Source organism: Oryctolagus cuniculus, chromosome 1 (assembly GCF_051225735.1).
Source record: "Oryctolagus cuniculus isolate XC-2025 breed Fujian yellow rabbit chromosome 1, ASM5122573v1, whole genome shotgun sequence".
Lineage (NCBI taxonomy): Eukaryota > Metazoa > Chordata > Mammalia > Lagomorpha > Leporidae > Oryctolagus > Oryctolagus cuniculus.
This window is the reverse complement of record NC_142867.1, coordinates 67,549,733-67,559,094: the sequence shown is the minus strand read 5'-3', so window position 1 is coordinate 67,559,094 and position 9,362 is coordinate 67,549,733.

Below are 9,362 nucleotides of genomic sequence, written 5' to 3'. Positions count from 1 at the left end.
AGCAGGGAGCTAGATTAGAAGTGAAGCAGCAGAGACATGAACCAGCGCCCATATGGGATGCCAGCTTTGCAGGCTGTGGCTTTATATGATGCTGGTCCCTATGTGGGAAGATTTTAAGCTACAAATTTGTTAATTTCCCCTTGCAGCTCTATTATTTTTTCTCTCATATAGTTTGAACTTCTGTTGTTAAGTGCATATGCTTTTATTTCCTTTTGAGGATTGTCCCTTTCTCAGTGTGAAACAATGTTCTTCGTCCCTGCTCTGGAATCTGCGTTATCTTACATGTCTATAATCATCCCACCGTTCTTGGTGAGAGCAATAGCATGGCGCGTGTTTTCAGTATATTTCCTCTGAACCTGTGTGCCAGGGCCTGCCTGCTTCTCTCTGATTTGCGGGCCACAGTCAGGATCTGCTCCGGAGAGAGACTGAGCCCCCCTGCCGGGCCAGAGCCCCTCACCGCACTCCTCCAGTGAGACCCGGTGCCGAGCTGGGCAATGGCGAGGACTGTGCTCATCACAGCGATCCTCCATCGGCTAGTGTTCAGAAAGGTAGGATAATGGACTCCTGACATCTACCGTCTAGAAGGCTGAAAATCAACACCACCACAACAACGTCCTGTTGCTTAATTTATTTGAATTGTCACAATCCGGAAAAGTCGTCAATGCAAAATGACTCAGTCCCTGCAGGTTCTGAATAAGGTTCTAAAATCACCACCCATGGTTTTCCTGCACTTTGAAGTGACAGAACAAATGACAGACGAGATGGGCACTGTCCCCTGGGTCCACAGTGGATGATACATAAACATCTCCCAACAATAACATCCTCGTCTAAAAACAACCGAGATGAGGATGTTATTTCTGGGGTTTGCTTGTACATTTTAGGTAGTAAGCATTTGTGCACCTGTGGGCAGACCTAACGCCAGCATGACGTGTGGGGTTTTTGGTGTTTTTTTTTTGCTCAGTTGATTGACAAACTTGGTGATGCTACCTCCATGCCATGCTCTGTTCTAAGGGCACGAACATGAACCCAACTCTCAGGTAAAAACTCTCTTGGAGCAAAAATTGGGAACTAGTGAGAGGAGCCATAAAAGACATAGATGAGAAGGTTAAAGGGGAGAGCATTTGGGCAGTGTCCCAGGAGGTGACATTGGAGATGAAAGGTGAAAAGGGGATTGTGGGTCAGCAGTCAGGAGGGAAGTGCATCCCACGTCCAAGGTGCACGGGGGGAAGGGCCCAACACTATGGAAGAGCAACATGACAGGCAGCCCTGGGGTTGTGCAACAATGCTTTGCTGGCACCGGGGAGTGTCACAGCCTGTAGGCAACTGTGCTGAGTTCAGGGCCCCCAGTCAACTCATACTCAAGCCAGTCCACCAGCCCACCTTCGGGGCTCTGCCTGTCTCGTTCATCCACACCTTTGCCCAGACATTAAGTGTCCATTCATGTTCCCATCTCTGCTGCTCATTATGGGTGGGATAACGCGGACAGGTTGAACAGAGTGAGTCAGGAGAAAAGACCTCGGGCTTGGTGTGGGACAACTTGAAGTATGCATGGATTTCAAAAATTCAGCTTGCACCAAGATAAACTTAGAGTTTAACTCCGTGTTCCACGGTCTTCTTGAAGAGACCTTATCTTTTCAGGGAATCCAGGTAGGTATATCCCAAGGCACTGGTTTTCTTTTCTCTTTAAACTATTTCAGAGGTAGAGAGACAGCAAAGAGAGTGCGCGAGAGACAGAGCTCCATCCACTGGCTCATTCTCCAAATGCCCACGTCAGCTGGGGCTGTGGTGGGGTCAGAGCTAGGAACAACCCAGGTGTCCCACATGGGTGGCAGGGACTCAATTCCTTCAGCCATCACATAAGCTTCCAGGTTTGCCCTGGCGGGAAGCTGTGGAGTCAGGTGTTGGAGGTGGGTATCAAACGCAGGCACCCTGATGTAGGACACAGATGACTTTGCCAGCTGTGAGTTTTGACTCAAGAAGACATGGAGGTCACGGATATGCATTTGGGAGTCATCAGAGATTTAAAGCAAACAACCCACCCCCACCTACCCCTGCCTGGTTCTCTCCTGCACTTCTTCCTCCTCTGCTGGTCAAAGCACGGGTTCCCAGCCCCTCCCACTGGTTACGGTGTACCAGCGCTCCTCCCCTCTCCTGAGTCCTAAACTTTCTCTTTCCCATTGGATCAACCCCATCAGGAACCCCAACGTGTTATATGTAAAAAGCTAAAGCAAACTTAGGACTCCCATTGCCTTTCCAGTTAGCTCTCCCACCTCTCTGCACCTCTTGCCACTGACTGTTCGAGTCTCTCGACTTTCCATCCTCACTTCTCTCCTCCCAGCTTCTTGGTTTTGCCCCAGTGGCACCAGAACCCCTCTTCCCATGGTTGATGGTGGCTTCCATGTGGCCGGCCCGAGTTCTCATGTTACCTTTGCCTTAGCCCCACAAGCACTGTACCTGTTCCTAAGACACCACACGCTCCAGTGGAACCTCCCATCCTTATTGCTGCTCCTTCTTAGTCTCTTTGGTTCAGCCTCATCTTCCTGACCCTATCCCAAGGCTCAGTCTTTGGGCCTCTTTTCTGTCCTTCTTTCTTCTTTTTAAAAGATTTTATTTATTTATTTTGGAGGTAGAGAGAGAGAGAGAGAGAGAGAGAGAGAGAGTCTTCCATCCACTGGTTCACTGCCTAGATGGCCACAACAGCCACAGATGAGCTGATTTGAAGCCAGGAGCCAGGAGCTTCTTCTGGGCCTCCCACACAGGTACAGGGGCCCAAGCACTTGGGCCATCATCTACTGTTTTCCCAGGCCATAGCAGAGAGCTGGATCAGAAGAGGAGTAGCCGGGACTCGAACTGGCGCCCATATGGGATGCCGGCACTGCAGGCAGAGGCTTAGCCCACTGTGCCACAATGCCGGGCCCTGGCCTTCTTTTCTAAAGTCTACTTGATTTCTCTATTTGAAGTCTGCTGGTGTCTTGAATTTAACATACTCCAAAATGAGCCCTGGATGTTCTCGCCTAAATCAGACAGTTGCACTGTCTTTCCCACCCCAGCGGATGACCAATCTACTCTTTCAAGGTGCTCAAGAGAAAAAGCTTGGTGTTGAGAATGACGTAAGAAAAGTGACAGGGGAGCAGCCTCAAGCGCCCACCCCTGACCCCAAACGTCGGAAAACAAGCAGCAACCATTAGAGCCGACCTTGTCAGAACTCCAGAAAATTGCCAAAGAGTCACAGGAACAACTGAATGTTGCATCAAAAAAGAGGCAACTTCAAAACTGTGGGTGCTGGGGCCCGGGGTGGGGACAGGAGCAAGGAGGTATTGTTGAATGGGTGCAGAGTTTGTCTGGGTTGATGGAAAAGTTCTGGAAATGGATCGTGGTGATGGTTGCACAACAATGTGAATGTACTGCACTGTGCACTTAAAAATAGCCAAGATGGAAAATTCTGCTATGTGTATTTTACGATTAAAAAATAAGACAGAAAAAAAAAAAAAAAACAACCCTGTAGGAAAACTTTGTGGGATTTTCCCTAGCCTTGGCACTACTTCCTGGCTTAGTAGCCATCTTGAAAATGCCAGTCCACATTGCCCGCGCCCCTGGTTCTGGAAGGGGCAGAGCAGACTTGATTGTATTTGCAGGTCACCGTAGGTCTGTCCCAGCGTGTCTCCGGGCTACTGGAAGGAGCGGCCAAGGCACTCATCCCGAGCTCAGGACCTACCCCGGCCAGGAAAGCAGCAGCCTTATCGGGCTGACAAACAACCTGCAGATGCCCGAGGCCAAAGATCTTGGCTGAGACAAAGCGGAGACCCCCTAAGGCCTGGGAGAAGAAGCAAGGGAAGAGCTCCTTGGAGAAATGAGGGCCCAGCCGAGCATCCCGGCGCCAGGGCTCACATGGAGGAGACGCAAGCGTGCCTCTCAGGCTGCTGCCGGGCTCAGCGGAAGTCTGGGCAAGTGCGGGCACAGGTGGGCGCACAGGGGCGTTCTGCAAGGGCACGGAGAGCTATGGCTGTCCATCTGTCTGTCTGCTGAGCTCCTGGCATTCTAGAAAACCTGTCCAACCTTAGCTGAACTCAAACAGCGCCCACGTGTGCAAAGGATTACAACCTATGAGAAAAGAACCAGGAAAAGCCACCAGATAAATGCACTGTGACAACTTTCAACAAATGAAGAAAAAAATAATCTAGGGGGTGCTTTAAATGAAAAGAGGGCAGAGGCACAAAAATAATTCTACATGTTATTGGGGACATAATGTAAATAGGTTTAAATGATGACCACATCAAGGGGAGAAGGACAAAGCTGTAATAGGAGCCGAGTGCTTGTCACTCAAGTTAAGTTGCTATCAATTCAAACCAGATTGCTAGAGATTTAGGATGCTCAGTATAATCCCCATGGCAACCACAAAGGAAGTATATATTTTAAAAATATACACAAAGAATATTAGAAGGGTATTACAACTTTTTACTACATGAGGCTGGCACTGTGGTGTAGTGGGTTAAGCCTCTGCCTGCAGTGCTGGCATCCCATATGGGCACTGGTTTGACTCCCAGTTGCTCCACTTCCCATCCAGCTCCCTGCTAATGTGCCTGGGAAAGCAGCAGAGGATGACCCAAGTCCTTGGGCCCCTGCACCCACATGGGTCTCACCCCATGTGGGAGACCCGGAGGACCTCCTAGCTTTGGATTGGCCCAACTCCAGCTGTTGTGGTCATTTGGGGAGTGAACCAGTGGATGGAAGATCTCTCTTTCTGTCTCTCCCTCTATTTGTCTGTAACTCTGCCTCTCAAATAAATAAATAAATAAATATTAAAAAAAAACCACCATTTTATTACAAAAAATCAACTAAACACGAAAGATAGCAATAATAGAGGAAATGAGGGATAAGACGACATGGAAAACAAAGAGCAAATTGCCCAAGTCTTTCCCCATCAGTAATATACTAAATATAAGTGAATTGAACTCCAATCCCAAAGCAGAGATTGGCAGAATGGATCTAAACCAGCAGGCTGGGCGTCAGCTTCCTGCTGATGGCCATTGCGGGAGGCAGCAGATGTTGGCTCCAGCACTCGGGTCCCTGCCGCCCACGTGGGAGAGCCATTGAGTCCCCGGCTCTCAGCTTCACCCCAGCTGTTGCAGCCATCTGGGGAGGGAACCAGCACAATGAGCTCTGTCTCTGTCTCACAAATAAAATAAATAATAGACAGAAACCATGATCCAATATGCTGCCCACGAAAGACTTGCTTTAGACTCAAAGATACAATTAGAGTGTAAGTGAAGGGATGGAAAAAGTCCACACAAATGATAAAAAGAGAGCTGGCACGGCTATACTAATATCAGAAAAGTAGACTTTATGCCAAAAATTGCTTCAAGAGACAAAAAGAATATATAGTATTAGAGGGGTATATTCACCGAGAAGACGTAACAATTATAAATACAGATGGCCTCTGCGTTACCATGGTTTCATTTCACGATTTTGTTGACTTTACAATGGTACAAAAGTACTTCTAGTAGGAAGCACACTTCAACCTTTGATTTCTGAACTTTCCTAAGCTAGCAGCATGTGGCACAACACTCTCAGAATTCTGGGCAGTGGCGGTGACAAAGCTCCCAGACCTCGCAATCACGGGGCTCAACAGCTGACACTCTCTAGGGTACCAGAATGCTAAGCTGTGGTGTCTGGGAGGCCAGCTACAGGGAGTGCACTCCCAGCTCATGATGTCTTCTACTCATGCTGACACTCCATCATAGGTTGAGGGGCATCTGTATATAGGCACCAGACAACAGAGTCCCCAGCTATAGGAAGTTCACACATATTGATGGGATTAAAGGGAGAAGCAGTTCTGTAGTGATGGAGATTTGTGGAGATTTCAAGACACCGCTTTCAGTAATGGACAGAACCTCTAGACAGACGGACAAGGGAAGAGAGGACTTGAATGACACCCTGTGTGAACTAGATTAGGAAACTTACATGGAACACTCCAGCCACAATAATAGAATGCACATTCTGCTCAATGCACATGCGACATTCTCCAGACACAGTGTATGACTCACCACAAATTAAGTCGCAGTAACTCTGAAAAGACTGAAAGCTTACAAAGTATCTCCTCTGACCACAATGAAAAGATAGAGATCAACAGAAGGAAAATTGAAAAATTCACAGACATGGAAATTAAACATACTCAAACAATGTATGGGTCAAGGAAGAAATCACAAGGGAAACTAGAAATATCTGTTGATGAATGAAAAAAAAAAAAAACCCAAAATGTGTGGGTTCAGCAAAAGCAGTGGGAAATTTATGGCCATAAATGCTTACGTTAAAAAAAAGAAGATTTCAAATCAGTAAACTTTACACCTTGAGAAGCTAGAAAAAGAAAAAAGTCTAAACCCAGAGGTAGCAAATGGAAGGAAATATAAAGAATAGAGTGGAAACAAGTGAAAGAACAGAAAAACGGCAAAATCACTGGAATCAAAGCTTGGTTCTTTGGAAAGATCAGCAAAATTGATAGCACTTTAGCTAGACTGACCATGAAAAATAAAAAAAAGCCACAAATAACTGGAACCAGGAATGAAAGGAAGCACATTATTACCAAGTTTACAGAAATAAAAAGGATACCAAAAATACTGTAAACAATTATATAACAACAAATTAGATTACCTAGATGAAATGGGTACATTTCTAGAAGCAAACTACCTAAACTGAATACTAAGGAATAGAGAGACCGGTAGGAAGTAGGGGCTGACGGCCATCCAGAACCTTCCAGCAAGGGCAAGTCCAAGCTCAGGTGGCTCCAATGCCAAGCCTTCAACTGTTTCAAAAAATAGAATTTATTTATTCTATGAAGCCAGTATTGCCCTGGTCCCACAGCCATACGAAGACAGCACAAGCAAAGGAAGTCACAGGCCAATACCCCTTAGGATTACAGAGGCAAACATCCCCAACAAAAACCAGCACCTGGCCCCAGCAGCGTATTAGGAGAGTTATATACCATCACCAAGAGAGATGTGCCCCAGGATGACCCAACATAGAAAATGAATACTCATGAATAGAACAAAGGGAAAGCCCACATGATCATACCAATTAAAAAAAAAAAAAAAAGAGGTGATAAAAGCCAACATCCTTTCATGAACACTGGGAAACTTAGGGCTGGCTTCCTGTTCCCTCTCCCCTGACATCCTTCTACTCCTCTCTCCTCACTCATTCTCATCTTCTCTCACTGTTCTCCACACTGCCCTTCAGGCATGCCAACCACACATCGCAGGGCCTCTGCACTTGCTGTCCCCGCCTCCTGGGATACCCTCCATGCGAACATGCACCTGGCCAGTTCTGTCACTTCCTAGTCACTTTCCCAGTAAACCTTCCTATAGTCTACCCTGTCTAAACGCTCACTCACACATCTGAGAATTTCATTTCCCCCTTCACAATTTTTTTCTTATTATCACTAAGAGACCACAGATTTTTTTTATTTATATTTATTGCCTGCTTAGAATTTTAGCAATACAGGGAAAGGACTCTGTACTACTTTGTTCACTGCTGTCTCTCCAGTAGCTAGAACAGGGTATTAGTCAGCTTTTCATGTCTACAACAAAATGCCAGACAGAAGGTAACTTGATCAGGAGAAAGGGTTTGGTTGGCTCACAGCAAACGACCAGGCAGGCTCGGCTGGCTCGGCTTCTGCTGGCTGCGCTCTTGCTGAATCCCACAGCGACACAGAGCAGCCACCACACGGCAAGGGGGAAACACACACGTGTCTGTGTGGTCTCTCACAAAGCCACCAGGATTTAATCACGGGGTTCCAGCCTAATGACCCCAGGTGGTCCAATCACTTCTCAAAGGCCTCACCTACAGATCCCATCATTGGTTTAAGTACCCACCCTCTTACTAACACTGAGACTTTGGGGGACCAAATCTCTAACATGGACCCTGGAGGGACACACAACATCCACATATCCAGACCACAGCCAAGTGAGACCCAGGAGCTCAAGGGATATGATCGGGCATCACCTACCGGTGGGATCTATGCAGAGACGTGTGCCATCAGGCCCGGATGGGACAGCTCAATCACTGGGTATAATCTAGAACAATCTAGAACACGCTGCTAGTCTTTGACCAAACGTCATCACGGCCTATATTCAATGACTCACTCGACCCTTTCGGAAGCTGATGCTCTCGCGGAGACGGAGGCCCCAGAAGGCCATGGCATGAGTGTTGAGAACACACACTGGTGAGTACAGCAGGTGAGGAAACAGCACTTGATCCCCGTGGAGGACTCAACAGGAGTACGACTGATGGAGAGGAATGAGACAGTGAGTCTCATCGAGATTATTAGTGACCTCATTAACCTCCTTTTTTTTTTTTTTTTTTTAAAGCAAACTTGACTATTGAGCCTGAGATTCAATTCAATGATCTAAGAGAAAAAGAACTGAGAAATCTCAGTGCCTACCACTTCAGGCTGAAAAGTAGTTTTTCAAGTGACTGCCTAGAAGTCAACAGTTCAAGGAAAGCTGCCACACTGCAGGGGACTGCAAAGGGCCCCTCCCCCTGCGCCAGGACGCCCAGGAGGAAGGGGGTAACTTCTCACAGTAAGACAGGTGTCCCTCCTCAGACTGAGGATCCTCGGGCACGTAAGGGACGCACAGGACAGACGCATGCATTTCTCCCAAACGTGGGAGGCAGCCAGCAGTGGGCGGGATGAGTCCTCAGTAGAGGACCTGCAGTCTTCACAAAGGAGGGGAACTGAACTTTTGAGGAATGAGTGAGACTCTCAGAGGCAGAGCATAAAGTGGGTGGGGGGCAGGTGAGCAGTAGGTCAGGGTAGTGAGGTGGAATATGAATCTAAAGTGTGGGTTGAGACCTTAGCTAAGAGCCTTAAATGCCAGACTCAGACTACTGCAATAGGGAACCACTGAAGATGTCTGTAAAAGCGACATAAGGATATGAGACTGACATAAATAATGACATTCTAAAGAACCAATGCTACTCCAAATACTACGCAATGGTATTACTTCACTTTCCACTGTCCTTAGGATAGTCTCACATCTGCTTCATAACCCGCAAGATCCATACAGCCACTCTGCTGCCACCACACGGCCACAGCGGCCGATTCCAAGTCCCCCTCCTCTTTGCACCCCTGAGGGAAGCCCTCCCCAACCTCCCATGCATTTGCTATCATAGTACTGTATGTGTCCCCAGCTCGACTCACGATTTAACCCATTTCATTCTCATTCTCTGATTAACACGACTCCTTTCCCAGGTGGGAAGCTCTGCGGAACATGGAGCTTTCACCCCTGGCTGGTGACTCTATCCCCAGCGTGCACACACAGAGAGTCCCCAAAACTATTTATTGCAAGGAGGAGAGAGAAAAGGCAGGG